This window comes from Mus caroli, chromosome 1, assembly GCF_900094665.2.
Source record: "Mus caroli chromosome 1, CAROLI_EIJ_v1.1, whole genome shotgun sequence".
Lineage (NCBI taxonomy): Eukaryota > Metazoa > Chordata > Mammalia > Rodentia > Muridae > Mus > Mus caroli.
In genome coordinates this window covers 97,641,804-97,665,099 of record NC_034570.1, presented here as the reverse complement: position 1 = coordinate 97,665,099, position 23,296 = coordinate 97,641,804, and the positions used below count along the sequence as shown (strand labels likewise).

The following is a 23,296-nucleotide window of genomic DNA, read 5'->3' as shown; positions in this document are numbered from 1 at the left end:
TAGGAGACTTTATCTCCCTAACCATCTCATTGTTCTTGTTTTTCCATTTATTTTGCATTCCTTAACTCAGCATTTTATATAATAGAACTATTTGGACTTCCACTTTCTTTGTTAAGTAGTGTTTTATTGTTGTTGTCAAACATAAAGTACAAATGCCAACAGACAGGGGAAAACATTTTACAAACATATTCATTAAGGGACATGTATCTAGAATACACAAAGAACTCTTAAAACAACAGAAAAAAAAATCAAACATGATTTAAAATCAATCTAATTTAAACATGAATAAAAGGCAGAAGATGTTTCATCTAAGAGGATGGATACACTGCAAATAAAATGATCTCCTTCACTGTGCCCATCACTGGGGAAGTTCAAGTTGAGTCATACTGTTATTGTAGTATACTACCAAGGACCAGCCTGAGAGAAGAGGTGTCTTGGAGTAGCAAAGATAAAAAACCTAGAAGTCAAATCATGGCTCAAGCTGATGCCCTGTGTTCTGCTTGAGATGGTTCCCTAGAAAGCTTTCTGTAGATAGGTATTGGCTCTGTAGTCTGCTCAAGACAGGTCTTGCTTGAGACAGTTCTCCTTGCTTGAGATAGATAGCTCTCTCTTTCTAGAAAAAAAAAATTAAATGCTTTCTGGATAGTTCATGAATTTTTCTGACCAAAGTCAGAAAACCTGCTATAATAAATTATTGGATTTTCTGACCAAATCAGTAAGCCTGTTCTGTTTAGAAAAATTCTAAAAGTGAGTTTTGGATTTTTTTTTCCAATCAAAATCAGAAAGCCAGAAAAAAAGTCTAAAATATCTGTTTTCACTTTTCAAACAGCTTTCTCTGGATAGCTGCTAGAAAACATTCTAAAAGAGCTTTCAAAGTAATTCTTGGGCTATCTGACCAGGTCAGATATTCTGTAAAAAGAATTCTAAAAGAAGTATGAAAAATTGTAAAAGAGCTATGCTCACCCTCAATGAATTTCTGACAAAATCAGAAAACCTGTTAGAAAAAAAATTCTAAAAGAGCTGTATTTGCTTTCTAGAGATCCCTAGACAGCTCAGCTCCCTCTTAAAAAAAATTCTACAAAGAGAACTGCTATTGCTTTCTGCTATTGCTTTCTGCTATTTCATCTCAAACAGAATGAAAGCCCAGTCTTTTATTTACATACCAATTCAGTCATTTATTTCGAGTTCCTTCTTTTTTTTAAATTAGATACTTTATTTATTTACATTTCAAATGCTATCCCGAAAGAAAGTTCCCTATACCCTCCTCCCACCCCAGCCCTGCTCCCCTACCCACCCACTCCCACTTCTTTGCCCTGTCATGCCCCTGTACTAGGGCATATAAAGTTTGCAAGACCGAGGGAACCTCTCTTCCCAATGATGGCCAACTATGCCATCTTCTGCTACATATTTGGCTAGAGACATGAGCTCTGGGGGTACTGGTTAGTTCATATTGTTGTTCCACCTATAGGGTTGCAGACACCTTCAGCTCCTTGATCCAGCAATACTACTCCTGGGCATATATTCAGAAGATGTTCCAATTGGTAATAAGGACACATGTTCCACTCTGTTCATAGCAGCCTTATTTATAATAGCCAGAAGCTGGAAAAAACCCAGATGTCCCTCGGGTTCCTTCTTGACCATCCCATGAATCAGCATTCCATGACTTTAGCCTCTTGACACTTAGGAAAAGAACAGCAAGTACATTTTTTTTTTTTAATGTTGAAAAAGAATTCAGAGATCTGCTTGCCTTTGTGAACTTAGTTGGGTGAGATCCTTTCCTAAGATTTCCATTCCTACCGTGCCTGGACCTAAATTAGATCTGTCCCAGGCTGACATTGAACTGAGGAATCTGTCTGCCCTTATATCTCCTGTCTTTGTATCTTTCTGGCAAGCTGGCTCACAGTGCAACTACCTCTTGTCTTTTAGATCTGTGAAGCTCCTTATACAATTCACATTGCATCCTTATATTTTGCATAGCTAAGAAATTATATATTTTTGAACTCAGGTTTTCAGAGTTCTTTCCCACAGCCTTGAGGACAGTCCTGAAGGTCTCAGCATCTACCATTTTGCTGAGACATTAGTCATATTCTTACCTCCTGGACTTGTGCTTTCTCTGATTATCATGGAGTCATTTAACTTGGCAGAGAGGACATTATTTGAAGGAGAATGTGAAGATATGTATACTGTTATACTAACAAGCCTTATGTCCACAGCAACCATGAACACATGTGGAGGTCCATACCTTGCTGGCTCTGTTCCAGGGGTAGGAATCATGTCATTCCATCTCTTACATGGCCAAGCAGGACTCAACAATATACCAGTCAGAAATTCAAAGTAGAAATAGTGCCAATTAGTGAGGACATAATATATATATTGTAATAGTCAGCTTTTTGTTGCTAGGACAAAATACCAATGGTAAATCAACTGCAAAGAGGAAAAGTTTTAAATCAGATTTTAAGAAGTTGTCTTACTTGCTTTTGAGCCTGCACTTCATCACTGCACTGGGAGCATGTGGGAGAGAACATTTTCACCTCATGGTGGGTAGGAAGCACAGAGAGCCTGAGAAAAGGATTAGGGATGATGAATCATCCCTTTCAAGGAGATGCTTCCAAGACACAGCTTATTTCATCGAGTCTCTGTTCTTAAAGATTTATCATCTCTCAACAGCATCATCACCTTGTAGCCAAGGATTAGCACATCTGAATTTGTGGGATATTGAGCAATAGGCATTAACACCCCAGTTTGGATATTTCTTTTTAAAAGGTAAATACATAACTACTTGCTTTTGAGCCTGCAGTGGGCTCTTTCCAAATCTTGGGCATTTGTCATAATAAAATGAAGAATTATTTATGTTAAAAAATGCACAGAAATGTATTTATAGAACTTTCTGGCAATAACTCCAAACTGAAAACAACCCTTAGGGGGTGAATGGTTAAATACCTTGTGCTACACCTAGACCATAAAATACTAATCCACAATGAAGGAGATTAATATATACAACAACATATAGATTTCCAGAAAACTATACCAAGTAAAATGAGGCCATTCACAAGGATTATGTGCTTTATAATTCCTTGACTATGATATCCATGAAACAAAATTATTATATTCACAGTGGTAAAATTAGCTATTACTAGGGATTGGAAACCAGGAGAAGTGAAGCAAAAGAGGCTATAGCTTCAAAAAGGCAACACAGAAATCAATATATGGAAATTTCAACATCTTGACTACATCATTGTTAACATCCTGGTTGTATTATTGTAGAATAGTTACCAGTGGAGAGAGCTGGGGAAAGGATAGCATTTCCTTCACTACATTCTTTCTTATAAACTTAGTTATTTATATGCAGTTATGCCAAAATAAAGGGTTTGATTTTTAAAAGACATAAGCCAGACTTTAAAAAGGGAAAAGGTCTAGTTTATTTTTACCAAAAATTCTCCTATGAGATTTTTTAAATATACAGATATCACAAATTATTAGTATAGTAAGAAAATTTCCAAAAGAGAGAAAGAGAATATAAAGCAGTATATGAATTTTATCAAGGAATTATTAATACACAAAATTTGATTCTTTTTTTAAGTTTTGTCAAAGCCAAGAAGGAGTTAACATGAAAGAGCACAGCTGTAAAGTAAGAGGGATAATACAACAAATACCAGAACTGGTACATATTTGAGACCAAAATTATTTTCATATCCTATAGTAAAAGAAGCTTAATGTATGAGAGAACCCATGTTTGCATAAATTGACTCCTGGCATAGATGAATACATTTCTACTTTTACTGATAATATTATGCAACTTTGGTTGGCAATGGCATTTGAGAACTCATAATATCACCCTTACTTTTTCTTTCTATAGAAGTGGGAGATTAAACAGAATAAACATCACTGAGAAAAAAACTGAGACTTTTATGAGGATGGTAACAAAAAAACAATTATTCATCTACTGTTATTGCTTGAGCTGGTTTGCAGCTTTTAAAAAGGGTAGCTTTTGCAGAAAGACTTTGTAATAATTCAAAGCATAGCAAAACATTTGTGATACATAATAATTTTGATGTATTCTACAATTTTACATGTAATGCACATAAAGACACAAATACCAAATTCCAAGGAGTAGAAAGGCACAGGCATATAAAACTGAAAAAATGAGACTCTGAGAAGGAATATGAAATAAGGGTTGAAGGGAAGGACGTGTGATCGTGAGGGAAGCATGAGTTTTTCTTGAAGTTCATTTGGAATAGCTAGAGGTTAGCAAGGCATGACTGTTAGATGCCATTCTAGTGCCAAAAGCATTTTAAAGCTATACTGGTTCAATAATTGCACTATGAAGAAAAGGGGGCTGAAAGCTCAGCAGTTAAGAGCACAGAATCCTCTTGCAGAGGATTTAGGTTCCCAGCATCCATGTTGGGCAATTCATAACTACCTGGAGAGTTCCAGGAGGGAGGATCTGATCCCCCTTTTGGATTCCATAGGCCCTTAGATGTACATACATACACCTACACAGACATGTATACATACACATAATGTCTTATCTGTACTAGTGTCTTGTCTGCATGCATTTTTTTTTTTTTTTTTTTTTGTCTATCACATGCATGTCTAGTGCCAATGGAAGTCAGAAGATAGCATCCAGTCACCTGTATCTAGAGCATGGCTGTGAACTACCATGTGAGTGAACTTGGGTCTTCTGCAAGATCAGCAAGTACACTTAACTGTAAAGCTTTAAAGCTTCCCCAAAATAAAATAATCTTTAAAGGAGATGACAACATTCAGAAAGTTGGATGGAAAAGAGCACACATTTCAGAAATTGCTAACTACATGCAAAAATGATGTACATAGTTTTAATAAAAGGAAAGTTCCTCAAAATGTGGTGCCAATGCCACAGGTATCTCAAAATTAGACATCTCAGTGAAAGTAGATAAACTATTTATCTGTTTACCTACCCACCGATCTGTAATGTGATTCCAGGGCAATATTAATATGGCACTCTTTAACAACCAGACATTTTAAAGAAATTAGGTACACACATGCATATATGTATATATTAACTTATTACACAATCTACTGATAAAAAGAATACAAGGAATTTAATTTATATGTAATGAAAATATTCAGTACTTGTTAGTGTAAATAGAAATAGCTCCATGTAGTCAGTTAAATTTCAAATCTTTTACTGTTTTTCTACTAGACAGCCAGTAGTTAACAGTCATCCCTTCTCCTTAGTATGTTTATTATAGTTAAATATTACCTAAAGATATTACCTATTGTTGTGACATTATATCACTCTTGTATGAATTGAAAACTCATTTTCATCACTAAATTGAGATCTGAACAATTAATGATATCCACAGTATAAATACTCCTACCAAGAAACCAATTTCAATCTGCTAACATGGTCACCAATATGGAGTTGAAATAACATTCAGATGGCCTTCTATGGATAGTGTACCTATTTCCCCTATATGATAGTCATAACTGAATTCAGGAACACAGATGATTGTAAAATATAGCAACATATGAAGTAGTACACTTTGAGGTTTTTGTCTTTGTTTTTAATTTAATTCATTTACCTACAAATTTAAATGCTTAGACATACAGACTAATGAATAAAAAGCCCAGTGACAGGAACTCTTGGAACTGTTGGCCAGTGAGGACCCACACACTGCCAAATATTACAGGGTATTGCCATTGCTCCTGGTGATCCATTGGAACTTGTCTTTCATATAGACATAGACTAGAATCATAAAACATGGAGAAATCAAACTGGTACTGACCTTGAAGTTTTATCCCTACTGGCTAGCTTTCATAGTGCTGGAAGTTGCAATGTAAACTACTGGAGGAGAAAATTAATAATCAATCTTACCAACTATAAACACTGTGAGCAACAATGATGACCAACCTGCCAAGACGTGCCCAGTGGTGCAATATTGGAACAAATGTCATGGGAGTAACCTACCACTTTCTGATTGGATTTAAAATCCCAAGATGAAACATATTTGGTACTGTTATTTAAGCTACTTTTTGGATTGACAGGTGAAAGGCATTAAAGGAGAACCTATATATAACATTAAATATATTCCTAATGACATTTTGGTATTTACAAAGATTAGTGTGTTTCTCTTCTGCCATCAAAGAGTCTCTTCTTGGCATTGCACTAGGTGATGATTAATACAGAGGAATAGATGTTGTTCAGAGAATAAGAGACTATGGAGTGCTCAGCTCTAAATCAAACCTCTGTATCACACTCCCTCCCTCTCCCTAAAGCTCAGGAATCATTGTAGAGAGGGTGCAAAGATTTTTAAGAGCCAGAGACAGTGAATAGCTATAAGGAAGCAGCACTTTCTGGAGACATTGAGGCAGCTGCACATATGAACAAGCTCAAGTCAGACAAAAATCTTAGTATGTAGAAGGAAGGTTGAACTGAAATCTCACTTCTAGCTGAAGAGCAGTTGGTAGCTTCTGAGGAAAAGTCAGGTTTTTTATTCTGTTTGTTTTAAATATTTGGCCCTGGTAGATAAACCACACTCCAGTGGAAGGGTACACATCCAAGAGTATATATATGCAACACTAATTAGACTCAATGACTTAATAAAAATGAGGACAGATGGTTGAGTGTGTAGAGAAGTAGGTAGATCCAGAAGAAGTTGGGGGGAGGGGTGAATATGATCAAAATGCATTGCATGAAATTTTCAAATAATTATTTTCAAATATAGAAAATTTATATATTAATATTTCATACTAATATATTTAAGCATGTGTTAAAAATAAAATAAAAGGTACATTTTACAAAATTCCTGAACATTTTGTAACTGATTTTGCTATGAAAACATGCCACTATCCCAAGGCAGAATTGAAACAGCATGAAATACTAGAAACATAGTTTACAAAGCTAAATTAAAATGTATGCCTGATATTTAAGAAGCTTTAACTATTATTGTTTATAAAATATGATGCTAATGATACTAAAGCATGCTTGCAAGTTTTCTTAGTGGGCAATAAATGAAATGAAATTGTTGACAGATAGTGATTAAGTTAAACAACACAGGAAACTAATATAATAAAATCACAGCCAATTTTTTTTTATCTTAGAGAGTAGCAAGTGTATTTTATATCCTATCCCATCTAAAATATAGATAACAGAAGATTAAATGCAAGATTCTTAAGTTTTATTCATTGAAGGACCAAAACTCTTATTAATTTTATTCAGTATATTTTTGTATTTCAAGATTTAGCCTGTCTCTTTAAAAGCTCAAATATTTTCATATAATTTTATTTCCAGAAATCTCCAGAATCAGCTTAATTCTTTATGATTCTATCAACTCAAACAATTTATACTGCCTTGCTAGATATTCTATGTAAATAGAAGCAATGAAGCTATGTGATTTTAAATAATTTACAGTGCATCCTATCACATATCCATCTGGACAATATATTACTCTGTCTACATGGCTATTGGATGCCAATAAGCTACCTGGTCTCTTAGTGTGAATTTCATTATCAATGTGAGGATCAGTACAAAATATATGCACTAATGATGTATTTTAATTTAACACATGACAGGGAAGGCTGAGTGACATATTGTAGTTAGTTACACATAAGGGATGAACTCATTTCTTAGGAGTGTTCAAGTCACAGGTGAATAGCAAAAGGTTTTCATTTCTTCACTGCCAGAATAAATTTATCTCCTTAAAAGTCACCTTTACGCCTTTTTACTTATCACCATGAAGGGCGCATTTTGTATTTCAATTATATGTGGACAAGACATTAATTTTAAGTGAAAAATATTGTTCAGTGCTGACCATAAATGAGGCTATTATTGTTTTGAGTGGTAAAGGTAGAGGATCTTAGTTCTGTGGATTGGGTTCTCTGTATTGGTACTGAGAACATATAATGATACAGTGAGATAGAAAGTTCCTAGTTGCTTCTCTAAGTACTTGGTGTGAAGGAGCTCTTCTAGTATCATCAGGAAGAGAAGGTCAGATGTGACTATATCCGGCCTTCACTACTCAAGAAGTTGGTAGCTTCACTTAGAGTTGATTTTGGTCAGTGGTGAGGGGTGGCTTGCTATTGAGAAAGGAACTTTAGAGCTTGCCTGATTAAAGCCTAGGTTAATCCTTTCAATAACAATACCTAGCATTTTTTTTCAAACACCCCAAGAAAGTTTATCAAGGTATGTAGTCTTCAGATTGGCAGGATAGGGAGGAAAAGTGGTCATACAAGAGGATGGATATGTAAAATATCTTTCACATGTACCATATCATTATCCTTTGCATAAAGAATGTCTCCCACATGCTCTTGTTGAAAGTTTGGTCTATAGCTGATATCACTATTTTAGAAAGTTCTGTAAACTTTAGGAGATGGGGCCAAGTTGGAGGAAGAAAGCTACTTTGTGTGGTTTCTCTCTCTTTTTACCCCAGTTGTGTGTGTGTGTGTGTGTGTGTGTGTGTCCCTGCCATCTACCATGAAGTGAGTAGGCTCTTCCACATATTTCAACATCATCATGTTCTGTCTTACTAAAAGTCTATAGTCAATAAACTCCTGAAGTTTTAAGCCATACTATATTGTCTTTGTATACTTTTTTTCTCAAGCATATGACATGTCTTTGTAAAAATAAAATGATTTTGTTCAGAAAGTCTAAGAGGACTCATGCAGCTCTGCTCAGGGTAAGTTCAGGAGACTGTTGATATGTATGAACTCCTTATTAAGCAATATATACTTATTTTTGCCATTGACACACTACCTGATAGGAAAGTTTATATATTTTTCACCTTCTCCCTTCCCTTCATTCACTTCTGTATAATTTAGTAATACTAGGCTTTGCCTTCTTCATTAATTGAAATGAATCCAACTCACCCAATGCATTTTTGTTCAGTCATGGACACTTGGAGGCTTGTATTGTTCAGTTTCTCTGATGTACTGAGAGAGGGAAAACTTATTCTAACGCGTATAAAGTGTTGATACAATGATTGTCGTAGGAGGTGTGACTGCATGAGGAATGAACTTTCTGAAGCTTCTTTACAGTGTTGAGAAACATCCAGATTTCTTTAGTATAATTTTGCCCTTGATCTCCTTTTCTTCATTTTGATATTAGATGAGCACAAGTCAACACCCCATTCTCTGCTTTAGATAGATGATGATTCAGTGTCCTGCAGTAACAAGAGATGGAGGAATCCTTTTGACTTTTTGGATGAGAAAGTAGAAGTAGGCTGTGGTCATATTGTATAGCTAGTAGTGTTGTATTCTGTGTTTAATACCAAGATCGAGTCCTTGACAGGTGCAGAGTATTGAGCAACAGTTGTGAGAAATGGACATTGATTGTTGAGGACAAATGTTGTTGTGGGAGGAGAGAATCCTGTATGAAGGAGTGGAATTTATAGGACAGAGCAGGTGAGTGTGAACTGAGTAGAGTTATATACATGGAAAAATTGGCAGTGTGGCTGCAGCTGGTCTGGGCAAGGGAACAGGGTCACCATGTAAATTTAGTCACTCCTTTATGTCCTTCTTCCAAACCAAAGAGTTGGTTTAGTTCACCAAACTTAGGCTAAGTATTTAGATATGTTTGTCCAATAAGCAGTGTATTTTTAAAACATGTTTTAGCTGCTACATCTTCAACCTTTGGTATAATGACAAATATATGATATGAGTGCAACAGTCCCCTTTCCTTTTGACATCCTCTAATGTTTGTGAAATCACAGATTCCAGATTATCCTTCCAACTTACTGGCTTCTTTTCTTTAATGTTAAGGTCTTCTTCTTTCTCTCTGACTCAGCTGAACATAGTAGGCCTTTGTATCTAAACATCATGATCATTTTCTGCATCTGTTCTTTACAACAGCAGACTGCATCACTTTTGGAAGATATGTTACACTTCTATTACCTAAGAGATATTTTGTGCTACTGTGTATTCTTTTCAGATAAAACTATACCATGAATGATAATACCTGCACTTGAGAACATTCTCACCAACATGATGGATCCCCAGGTGGGATAGTCCCTGGTTGTCCCTTCCTTCGGTCTCTGATCCATATTTAGTCCCTATTCTTTCTTTGGACAGGAACATTTCTGGGTTAAAAACTTTGAGGTGACTGGGTGGCCTCATCTCTAGAACAGGGGCTGTACATATCTACTGGAGGTGGCCTCAACAGGTTCTATCTCCCGCTTCTCTGCCTTTTTTGGCTAAAGTCATTCCTACTGGGTCCTGGGAACCTCCCATTTCCCTGATGTCTGGGACCCTCCAGGGGCTATTTCCATTTTCTCATCCCTCTGCTTCTTTCATATCTTCTCCAGTTCCTGATAAAGCCACACTTATTTCCTCCCCCTCCTTTCTCTTTCCCCAACTCCCTCTCCCTCCACCTCCCACAATCATCCTCTTCCCCCACAATGCAGATGTGGATGCTTGGAGCCAACCATCAGACTGAGCTCAGGGGACCTGGTTGGGGAGCTGGCAGAAGGACTGGAGGAGTAGAGGGGATTGCAACTCTATTGGAAGAATAACATAGGCTGATCTGACCACCCAGTTCACCCAAAGTCTAGACCACCAACTAAGGACTGAACCTGGAGGGATCCATGGATCCAGATACATATGTAGCAGAGAATGGCCTTGCCTGATAGCAATGGGAGGGGAGGCCCTTGGTCCTGGGGAGGTTTGATATCCCAGCATAGGGGAATGCTGGAGTGGTGGGGCAGGAGAGTGTGGGTTGGTGGGGTTGCACTCTCATACAGGCAAAGGGGAAGGGGAGAGCAGATTTGGGATAGGGGGTTATTGAAGGGGGTAAGTGGGAAGTGGGATATCATTTGAGATATAAATGAATGGAATGATTAACAATTTAAAAAAAGGAGAGAGAAGATGCTCACTTCTCTATGTGGGCTTTCAAGTGTTGGTTTCTTACCCAAATCTCATCCCTTTTGTAGGGAGGACGTAATCATTAGGCACATGTGGCAGCTTGTGTTGCTGTGTTGCCTACATGCTTATACTTGCTTTTGATTTTAGGAGTAACTTTCCTTTTAGTTTGATTTGTGTTCAACTGAACTGAGGCACAGATAAACATACTTGTTGTATAAAGTGAAAAATTTAAAGACAAGTCAAGTAAGCTGATCTATCAAATGATACTGAAAGAAGGAGAATGAGAATGGACAAAGGATGATCGTGATGGGAGAAGGTGTTTAATGAACTATTTTGTATGTGTGTATTTCATAAATATTTGCTTATGTCATATATGAGTGCAGAGGAAAATGTCATGGTACACACAGAGAGGCAGAAAACAGCACTGTGGACTGAACTCAGGTTGACAGGTTTTTGTTCTGTGTCATCTTTCTGGATCTTAATTTTTAACCTCTTAGTACATAATTTGAGAAAAACTTATGGGAAAGGAAGTCAAAGTACAAGATGATAAAAAGTATTAGACCTTGAAGAAAATATATGAATTAAGTACTAGAAAGGGTAAGGGTGGGTGATCTTAATCACCGTGGAATCCAAAAATCAAACAAAGGACTTGAAGGGTATAGGACAGAGATTGAGGGTCTTGATAGAGAAGATCGAGTGCAGAAGTAAGTTGGAGAGAGTATGGGGCAGTGCATAGTTAGAGAAGGTGGGCTAGGGCTTGGACCTCTTTTTGCTGTTTATTTGTTTCAAGACAGGTTTTATTTATGTAGTTTGGGCTGTCCTGGAAATAGTTCTGTAGACCAGGTTGGCTTCAAACTCACAGAGATCCACCTGCCTCAGCCTTCTGAATTCTGGGATTAAAACCATCTTAAAGTACATATATTGTTTTCCCGTATAGTTCAGCAGAAATTATGGGGTGTAGTAGAGGTTCTGAAGCAATGTATACATCTTACAATATGCCTTTATATTCTTTGAGTTTTCTTGCTTTTAAGAGCTGTGGTGCAATTCTCTTTGCTTAGTTATAGAGAGCATTAGGATATTTTCCTAACAAGTTCTCCCTGCCTCTAATATAGATTCTGGTCACTGGAATTCAGCTACTATGCTTTGAGGAATCCAGGCTGCTTGGAGAGAGAGCCATGGTTGTATGCTCAGGCTGAGTTTATGGATATATCCAGCAATAGCTTGGCACACTATAAATGAACTACATGGAAAACAGGTCTACAGGTTACCCCAGACAATGTCACTCAAAGTAGAGAAGCCTTCTCACTTATTTGTGAGGAAGACTGGTGACTTTTCTAGTTTTAAGGTGCTTCATCTATATAGAGTAAAGGAAATTGTATACAGTAAAGGAAAATGACAGTAATGGCTGGCAATATAACCAGGGGTGGGGGTTCTTCTGTCTCTGTCAGTGGTTTGGACAAGAAGCAAGAAAAATATGTATTTGAATTTTTGATCATCCATGTGACTTGGAATAAATTACTCAACACTTCTAAACCTGATTTTCCCCTATAAGTGAAGTGTGAATAATATAGATCTCCAACATGGTAGTGATTCAAGTAGCCATCCTTTTTATTATGAAGGACCTCTGGAAGAATGGGAGATAGTCTTCTCTTGGCTTATTTTGGATGAAGATCTAGAACTTAAAGTTACTCCAGCACCATGTCTGCCTAGACACTGCCATGCTTCCATCTATAATGATACTGAAATCTGTAACGAACCTCAGAACCTGTAAGCCAGTGCCAATTAAATGGTGTCCTTTTAAAAAGTTGTCTTAGTCTTGGTGTCTCTTCACAGCAATAGAAACCCTAACTAGTACAGACTTCTAGGATTATGGAAGTGTACCACTTTAAGATTTTTGATGTGGGTTCCAGCATTTAACTCAGGTTGACAGGTTTGCAAGTCAAGTTCTTTTACCCAATGAGCCAACTCTCATGCTTTCTTTTTTCAGAAGCTTCAGCTTCAGATGTTTCTTTTCCTGTGTTCAACACCTGATAAGCATCCTTCTTGGTCTTGGACATAAAAGAAAGTATTTGTAACAGTTCTCAGAAAGATGGATGCCAGGCTCTAGAAATACTAAAGGACCTGGGTAGTCTGATTCATCCTTTCATCTTATGTGCCCATGTCTTTGATATAACATTCATATTCATCTGCTATTGCTTCTGTGTAGTATATGCTGGCCTAGGAACTGTATCCTCCTGAAATTCACACTCTTTGATAGAATACAGACTGCACATAGCAGTGCTGAGAGACAATCGACAGATAAACAAGTTCAGTCTGCCAGAAAGAGCATCTTAGCCAGCTGCAAGCTACAGACTTTTACATTAGTAAAAGAAAATGCTGGATATGAGAGGAAAATATATAATGGGTCTGGATGACCAGATTTTTTGCCCACTTATACTGCGTGCATTCCAGAGGTACATATGTGACTTGAACTGCCAGTGATGACCTGGGTCACCTGTAATTTCCCAGATGTTATTAATGTCTACACTTTCTCTTTCTCTCCATTGTATAGCACTGCTGATCTTTTGGAGTTTGTGCTGAAATTCCATGAAGGGACCCTGAAGGATTCTTCAGAAAATTGTGCTGCCCAGAATGCAGCCCAAGAGGTAAGAAGCTCATTTCAGAATGTAAATGTCCTGCTTACTCTATAAAAGAAAACCCCCTAGAGAAGCAGTGCTGGCAGGCCAGACAACACACTTACTGATGCAGATGATTTACATTCTGGTGTTGGCTCCTTGTCTTGTCACAGGCTTGGGACAATTTATGGACAGGTGTTTATCTAGCCCTACTCTGACTGGCACTGTTCTGCAGTGTCAATTGCAAATTCAAGATCTGTGATACCAGGCTGAGCCTGTAGACAAGCTTTCTTTAGCCAGCACATGAACACTTATCAGCATTTTAACAATGGAGATTTGCTTAAAATCCCATGTTACCAACCTCTCTCCATTACACCTTTATTTTTGATACCTTAAGCATCTGCTGACAGGGTTGGTTCCAGATTTCTACATAGTAACAATCAGTGGAAATGATAGTGACAGATTTTGTGATTCAGTACATGAACTTACAAAGAAACTCAAGGGACAAACTGAACACATTCTGCTCATTTGTGTTTTTACCTGCTGGCTCCTGAGCCATTTGTCCTAAGGATCAAGGGTATCACTAAACAAGGAGTAGCTGAGCTCATCCCCAGAAGTGAGACCCAGCTTGCCGCACAACTGAGAGTATCTCTTCTACTCATTTCTTCCTCTCTATCTACTAGAGTATAGAGGATTTCTCTCCCATTTTTACCATTATAAAGACATTCAAACTGGCCACTTACAACCAGCTAAGTCATTAGATGGAAGGGAGGATGTGGGGCCATGAAAGGCAGCCTATTTTGGCTAAATGAGGCTTGCTCCAGAGACCCAGTAGAAATCTCTACAAGGGATAGAACAGTAAGCCATGTTCCCAGAGACAGGTGTCTGCCACTACAGAGTTCCCAACTCCATAATTATGTGACTATCAGTCACACAGACAAAACCCCAAGCTCCTGACATTCTGGCTAGACTCCACCCCCACAGCTACCTGACAATAGCCAGTTATGCTCTTCTCCACAGTTATCTGACGGCAACAACAAGGTAGCCCAGCCCACTATAAAAGGAGCTGCTTGGCCCCTTCTTGCTCTCTTTAAGCTCTCACCTTTCTTACTCTCATCTCTAGTCCTCCTTTTCTCTCCTTTCGCCCCCTCTCTCCACATGGACAAGGCTGGCCTCTCTCTTTCTTTCTTCCTTCTCTTTTTGTCCCTGCGTTTCTACAATAAAGCTCTAAAACCGTAGACTGTTCATCAAGGCCCACCGTGCTTAAATGGGATAGGTTTTTCCCTTAAAGACCCGTGTCTAACCTACAGCAGGAAGGCCTTCTTGTGCTCCAGTCATGGACTGGACCAAGGACTCGTCCCCGTAGAAACAACCCAATGTCCCCTCTCTCCCTGCTGTCTCCTCCCTTAGGCCCTGGTGATGACTGAACAGCCCCCGGGGGGGCCCCATTTTGTTCTCAGCTCTTCTGCAGTGTCCAGCGACATGTGGGATGCCTGAGACTGAGAACCTGTTATCTCTGGGATGCCCCTTGTCCAATGGCTTCCCACAGCCAGACACCTACCTGGGGTCTAGTGGAAAGCGTGTGACTCCCCACCCTCAACCCCCACACCAAGTCCGCCTGCCCAGGGCTCTGGAACTCTGGAGGGACTCAGGTTTTCTCCCACGCCCTTTATTCCCCCCATGCCCGGTGCCCTACAGGAGGAGACTCTCATTCTTTTCATTTTTCAGCAAAATCTTAGTGAATAGTTCTAGTCTCGTGAGTACCCCTCCATCCCAAGCATCTAGGACCTAGATCTGTAGACCAACAGGTTCAGAGGTCAGTCCAGAGGGCCAGCCCTAAATATTAAGCCATCTGAGATAACTTCTCAGAAATGTATTGCTATTAACACCTTCAAGAGAGCAGAGTATATCAAAGGACCACTCTTGAAGTACCTTTGGGTTTCTGATGGTTTACTGATCTCCTTGGCACAGAGTTTTTAACGTTACTGTTCCTTCTAATCATTTGGCATTTTACCAAATGGTGCTTGATTTGACATCTCTGAAAGCACAACACTGTCTGGTATAGGTCTTATTTTGTGAAGCTATTTCACGGCAGTCAAAAGCCTTGCATAGATTTCTCCCTGTTGAATGTAGGAAGCTAATTAAAGCTGAAAGTTCTAAGTGAGTACAGTGATATATGGGACTTGATGGTGGGTAGTTTTTATCGAGCCACACTTGGGTAAATGTCTGGAAGAACGCCCTGATATAAGAACATCCTGATGCTTTGTCTGGCACACTCTGCGATCAGAACTTGACTGGGGGCTTCTTAATTTTATTTCTTGTTTTCTTTTCTTTTATATATTTATTTGCTGTAAGATAAGAGTTGTTGTATCCACAAATGAGAGGGACGGGAGACCCGAGTACCAGGTTAGCTACTCTTCAATCTAAAACCTCCCGAATTCATGATGCAGAACAAGATGATGATGGGAGAATGCAGGGACAACACGGTTTGAGAGCTGCATAGCCAAGAACTCTAATCAGATATATTGTCTTTAAGGACTTACACATTTTAATAATGTAAAGACCATATACTTTTAGGAAGAAAGTTTTGTTGATGGCCATGTCACCCTGAACATGCCTGATACTATATGAACTCAGAAGTTAGGGTTGGGTCTGGATAGTACTTAGATATAAAAAAGAGTAAACAAATGGTAAATAAAGTGTTTTCACTAAATAGAAAATATCAGATAAACACTATAAGACTTAGAAGAAGGTCTACAAAATAAGGAATGATTAAACATTGAGTCCTAGCAAATCCTTGAGGGAACCTGTCATCAAATGGTACCAGGTCCATTGGCTGTCAACCTGGCTGTATTTTGTACCAAAGCTATTGTTTCTTATCTTTCTCTCACAAACTTCAATACAATGTACTGAATGCCTTGTCTATGCAAAGCTCGGGTTGATGTCTTATTTAGTTCATCTAATAAAAAGAACAGAGAGTGCTTAGATTAGCATATGCTCTAAGTTTAGTTCTTTTTGAAATTCAGTAAAATTGATTCATAAGAATATTTAGCTCATGTGCTGTGCTGTGTAAATATGCTTCATGAAATTAATATTTCAAAAGATAAATGTGGCAAGGGTATTTAAAAAGTAAAATTATAAAAAGAATTCTGAAAATAATTGGAATCCTAATTTTTAGTGTATTGTGTTGTAAACTATGTACAAGGTTATCATTGATTTTTCCACATGGGAGCAAGGTGAATTTAAAACAAAACAAAACAAAACAAAAACGAAAACAAAAACAAAAACAAAACTTGTGACATGTGACTACCTAGCACCTAGAAATAGTTACAGAACGTGATATAATACTTCAAAAGGAGAACAGTAACCATCAGTTTTGCCCAGCTGTAAAGCCTGGGTACAAGACATGCCCAGTGTACAATATGTCATGACATAAGTATCAAGGGAGTAACCAATCACTTTCTGATTGGACTTGAGGTCACAAGATGGAGCTCATATTTGTTACTATTACTGTAGCCATTTGTGGCTAGATAGGTGATAGGCCCTAGGAGATAGCTCAAGGGGAGGTCCCAAGGCCTGACACTATTACTGAGACTATGGAGAGCTCACAAAAGAGATCTATCATAACTGCCCTGTGAAAGACCCAACAAGCAGCTGAAAGAGTCAGATGCAGGTATTTGCACCCAACCAATGGACAGAAGCAGCTGACCTCTGTTGTTGAATTAGGGAAGGCTGAAAGAAGCTGAGAAGGATGATCCTATAGGAGGACCAGCAGTATCAATTAATCTGAACCCCCAAGATCTCTCAAACACTGGACCATCAAATAGACAGCATACACTAGCTGATATTAAAGCCTCCAACACATATACAGTAGAGGACTTCCAGGTCTGTGTTCATTTAGAGATGATGCACCTAACCCTCAAGAAACTAGAGGCCCCAGGTCAGATGGGGAGAGAGGTGAGGCATTCATGTGGAGGCTGGGTGGGATGGGGAGAAGGTGTGTGGTGTAGAGCAGTCAGAAGGTGGATAGAAGGGGCAGGGAATGGAATATGGAGTGTAAAAAATAAATTAAAAATAAAATAAAATTTAAAAAATAATTAATAATTTTTTCAATGTGGTACATTTACACAATGGAGTACTACTCAGCTATTAAAAAGAATGAATTTATGAAATTCCTAGGCAAATGGTTGGACCTGGAGGGCATCATCCTGAGTGAGGTAACCCAATCACAAAAGAACTCAAGTGATATGTACTCACTGATAAGTGGATATTAGCCCAGAAACTTAGAATACCCAAGATATACAATTTGCGAAACACATGAAACTCAAGAACAATGAAGACCAAAGTGTGGACACTTTGCCCCTTCTTAGAATAGGGAACAAAACACCCATGGAAGGAGTTANAGAGACAAAGTTTGGAGCTGAGACAAAAGGATGGACCATCTAGAGACTGGCATATCCAGGGATCCATCCATAATCAGCCTCCAAATGCTGACACCATTGCATACACTAGCAAGATTTTACTGAAAGGACCCTGATATAGCTGTCTCTTGTGAAACTATGCCGCGGCCTAGCAAACACAGAAGTGGATGCTCACAGTCAGTTATTGGATGGATCACAGGGCCCCCAATGAAGGAGCTAGAGAAAGTACTCAAGGAGCTAAAGGGATCTGCAACCCTATAGGTGAAACAACATTATGAACTAACCAGTANCCCAGAGCTCTTGACTCTAGCTGCATNTGTATCAAAAGATGGCCTAGTCGGCCATCACTGGAAAGAGAGGCCCATTGGACATGCAAACTTTATATGCCCCAGTACAGGGGAATGCCAGGGCCAAAACGTGGGAGTGGGTGGGTAGGGGACTGGGGGGAGGGTATGGGGACTTTTGGGATAGCATTGGAAATGTAAATGAGGAAAATACCTAATTAAAAATATTTAAAAAAATATATAATAAGTTTTCACAAAAATAATTAATAATTTTTTAAAAAAGAATGCTCATTTACTATAAACATTTTACATATTCTATTTGCATTTGTTAAAAATTTGATTTTTTGAGACTATGTCTCATTATCCAACCTAGATTGGACTTGAACTCACTATGTACCTCATGTTGGCCTCATATTGTCTAGCCTTCCATCTTAGCATCCCAGGCTCTAGGATTATAAGGGGTGGACTAAAATGTTAACTCTCTGCTTAGATTGGTTTTCTTGTGCTGTGCTGAACCTATGGCCTCTTCAAATCTCAGTTAGCACTCTACCCCTGTGATATTATCCTTAGCCCGCATTTTATTTTTATTTTGAGACAAAGGCTCACTAATTTACCCAGGGTAGCCTTGAGCTCACTCTTAGTCCAGTTAGATCTTGAAATTTTAAAAATTACCTTGTCTCAGCCTCATGAATATTTTGGATTTCAACTTTGTGCCACCAGGCCTGGCCCTACTTTGATCCTTAATTTCCTGTTTCATACACTAGCTTTAAGCCTCATTAAAGTGATTGCAGGTAGCTACAGGTCCTTCCTTTTATCCACATACATTTAAGCATGGCTACAACTTTATTTCATCAAGAAAAGAATCACCTGATAAATGGAAGAAACACAGGGTTCAAATTCAATTGCACACTTAAAGTCTTTGCTTGTCTTACAAGCCACGTGGTTAAGCCAGTGACAAAGTAGCTTGTAGACTTTACTTATTTTACTGGTGCAAAGCCACAGGGCCATACAAATAAAGAATTATAAGCAATGATTGACCAGAGGGAGAAAGGTTTCAGAAGGTAGAAAGGAGAAACTTTTCTGAAATATTTGAATGACAGCTTAACGCCAAATATCTCATCAATAATTAACACCCTGTGCCAATATCTTATTATAGTTAGGAAATTTTTTTCCTGTAAAATAAGTTTTGTAGAATATAATATGCTAAAATGTTTGGAATTTTTTTCTTTGTCAGCTCATAGGTTTTGCTCCAGTTCCCCCCTTTCAAAAATTCTCTGTACATCTATGTGTTTGTGTATGTGTGCATGCTATATGTTTGCATGAGTTTGCCTGTGTATCACAATGTGTGCATGATGGTCAGAGGAAGATGTGCAGGAATTGATCCTTCCTTCTACCACATGGGTTCAGGCTATGAAGCTCAGGTTGTCAGGCTCTTTGGCAAGTGCCTTTACCTGCCAATCCATCTTGGTAGTCCCCAGTTCCTGTCATTTTATATTTGGGAAGCCAATCTCTAGCTCCTGTCACTGTACTACAATTGAAGGATATGTGGTACTTCTCCCTCTCTTAATTTTATAATTTTATAGACCCCTTTTAGTTATATTTCCATGGATTATAGTGTTTCAGGGATAGGAATTGTCTTTTGAAAACTGAAAAAAATATGTATGCTGCTGTAGGCTAATATGTACTCTTAATTACAAAAGTGATTTTTAGTCTGAACTATAGTAATTCATGTTATTACAGAAATGGAGAAACTTGCCTTGATTGTAATATGCTACAAAGAGCACTGTGAGCACCCCATTGTTTTCCTTTCCATCTGGGATTTCAGGATGCAGACATTGCTTTTCCTGCTGATTTCTTCAATGACAGTCCTTCCTTTGAACACTGTCACTTTATGATCTGGGAACTGTGACAGTCTCAAAATCACTTTGATACACTTAGTATTTCAGCATTGGCAATCATTTATCAGATGACCTGGCTTGAAATGAGTTTTAAAACTGGAAGCACTGTAGATATATTTAGTCAGATTGGTTGTTTCAGGTGGCCCCTGTCTGTCTTCCTGGGTTGAGCATGTTGGGAATCTCTGCACAGAGCATATGTGCTTGAGAGAGAGACAGCTCTCTGTCTAGGCTCTCCTTCTATCCTATTGGCCCCTCTCTTTTCTGTTATCACCATATACACAAGCAAATGTAATGCCAGGGATGAAATTCATCATGTTCATTAGGAGCCATCAATATTAGAGGAGTCAAGATTTAAAAAAATCCAAACCAAACCAACCAACCAACCAAACAAACAAACAAACAAACAAAAAAAACAAAGAGGCATGGAGAAAAATAACAAAAGACAGAGAGTTAGTGCAGAGTAAAATAGGCAGGTAGGAAATAAACAAAGACAGAAATGTAGTAAGCTTAAGTACGAAAGTGCTGGAAGTCAGTTGAATTGAACAGCTCCCATTGGTCCCAGTTTCTAACTCTGAGTACTTTTTTTTTTACTACCCATGCATATTCCTGCTCAAAGCCTGTCTTCAGCTGAATAATCTGTGCCAAATGCAAGTGACTTAGTATACTCCATCTTGAGATTTCATGTGCTTAATGGTTCATCTTACCCTGCCTGAAAACACTGTGTATAAAATGTATAGATAATTCCCAGAGGAGAAGAAAGTCATGGCAATAAATTGTACTCTGAATATTTTCATGGAAATAAAAAGTACCAAAGCTTTCTAGACACAGTATACAAATCACTTTTATAAATGCCTGGTATTCAGAGAATAAAAATGAAATCATTAAGGTAATATGAATGCCAGAGAGAACTTGTGAGCCAGGCTCTTGAACCCTGAGCCATGCTCTTTATTCAGAAACTTACTTCTGTATGGCCCCATTGAACCATTTAAAAATGCTCTGCTTGTAAGAATGAATGAGGGGCATGTTGTTAGTACTTTATGTGGCATCCGTGGGGTTAACAAATTCTCTCAACATTCAGGCATTTTAGTGAACCTATTTAGTCCTTCATTTAACAATATTTAATACTGTCTGTGTATGTTCTGTCTATTATGAAGCAAGCACAGAGGGCCAATAATATTTTTATGCATTCTCATCAAGAGTGAAATTGTAAGGTCCATAAATAGCCTGATGGAAGGGGATGATGAACACTTGGCTCAGAAATCACATTTGCTCAGCTGGAAGAGCAGAGTAGCTCTGGACAGGAATCCTTCTCTGTTACGCTCTCAGGGAGCCACCTGGCAAGAGAGCAGAACATATAAAGAACCTGCCATTTAGGTTTTGTTCTTGTTAAAGGCTTATGGTGGCAGAGGAATGTTTTACTTTCCTGATTTACTCTTTGCATATATCGAGTATTAATAGTTGTTATTAAACACTTAGTAAATGTAGGATACTGTGCTAAGAATGGGCGGCCCTCAGTACCTTATTTCAAGACCTCATGAGGATACCAAAACCTATAGATGCCCCAAGACTTTTTGTATGATGATGTAGAATTTGCATGTCACAATATATATACTCTCATGTATATTTAAACTCACATAGACATTACTTATAATATCTAATAAGTGTAATCTACATAGTTATTGTTCAGAGAATCACAAGTTTTAAAATAGCCTTTACCTAAACAGCATAGACACATGTTCCCCTAGACTTTTTAAGTCTATGATTTGTTGAATCCACAAATAGATGCTAGCTTTCATATTACTATGGCAAAATACTTAAGAAAAACAACTTCCAGGAAAAAAGGGGGGGTATTTTGGCTCCTGGTTTCCGCACACAGCCTGCTGGCTCTGCTCCTCCTGGTCTTTTGAGGTAGAATATATGAGAGCTGATCTGCTTGCCTAGCAGTAGCAAGGAAGCAGAAAGCAAGCAAGGGACTAGTGACAGGGAGCTTTCCAGCACACAATCTAGAATACTTCTCCCTGTGAGACATCACCTGAAAATAGCTCATTTAACTATAGATCCATAAATTCTATATTACAGAGGTATCCACATTTTGACAATACAATATGATTTTGTCATTTACAAATATATTGGGCCACATCTATAACTATCCTAGGACAGCCAATAGTCCATGGATTGGACATACATAGTCTGGGTCATTGATGAGAATAATTGCCCCATACTCTACATACCTTTCAATGGTTCTACTGGCTAGGGGCCATGACTTTAGTGGAGTGTCCCTTTGGGCCCATTTCATATCCAAACCACAATACTGCAGATAGAATGCATGCATTTATTTATCATTTATTATTCTACATGAAAGGCTCTGCTATATTACTTTTTCATAACTCCCAAGGAAGAATGAGACTGAGAGAGGTTATGTACAAAGTTTTCAAGTCACATGCTGCCTAGTGAGCATGTCATGGGCCAGGTTGTCAGGCTGGGCAAAAGTGACTAAGAAAGCAGTCTCTTCTGACATCAGACATCGCTGAACGTAATACATAACAGGAGAAGCCTAGAAATAGTTTGGTTAGTCAAGACTAGAAATAGCCTGCTGCTGGGAATATGAAGTGGTAGAGCTACTTTGAAACTTCCTTCTAGAAGTTTATCAAGAGTCACTCATTGACTTCCTTCTTAGGTAATGTATTCAAGAGAACTAACAACTCATGTCCACCCAAAAAGCTTATACAGAAATGTTCATGAAATTATTATTCATATGAGCCAAATGACAGAAACAACTACTGTTTGGATACCTAACTATTTATATATGGATACCTAAAATGTGGTATATTTCTAGGGTTGAACATTACTTAGACATGAAAAATGGAGCATTAATATGTACTAGAAAATGAATGAACACTGAAAACATACAAAGAAAATATATTTCAAATGACCACATATTATCTGATGTGAGTCATCTAGAACATACAAATCTATGACTAAAGATAGTAGATTATAGTTCTTTAGCATTATCGAGGTGCAGGAATATTCTTGTGGAAGTAGAAAGTTACATCCACACCTGGCATAAACCAGCCCAGAAAACTAGACTCCTAAAGATACTTCTAAATTGAGATAATATTTTATGTAATTCTTATCCTAAAAAGTAGTCTTATAGAGATAAGATTTTAAAACAATGTCTCCTTAATAGAACATTAAAATTTGCACTGTCATACATTCATGAATTGGCAGTCAAACTTTGTAAC

The 23,296-nt window shown here is 38.1% G+C and overlaps 1 protein-coding gene across 1 annotated transcript in view; it reads right to left on the bottom strand.

The window, feature by feature from the left end:
• Cdh20 (cadherin 20) overlaps positions 1-23,296 on the bottom strand; it is a 218,157-nt gene that overhangs the window by 95,148 nt on the left and 99,713 nt on the right. The gene's annotated exons all lie outside the window — the stretch shown is intronic.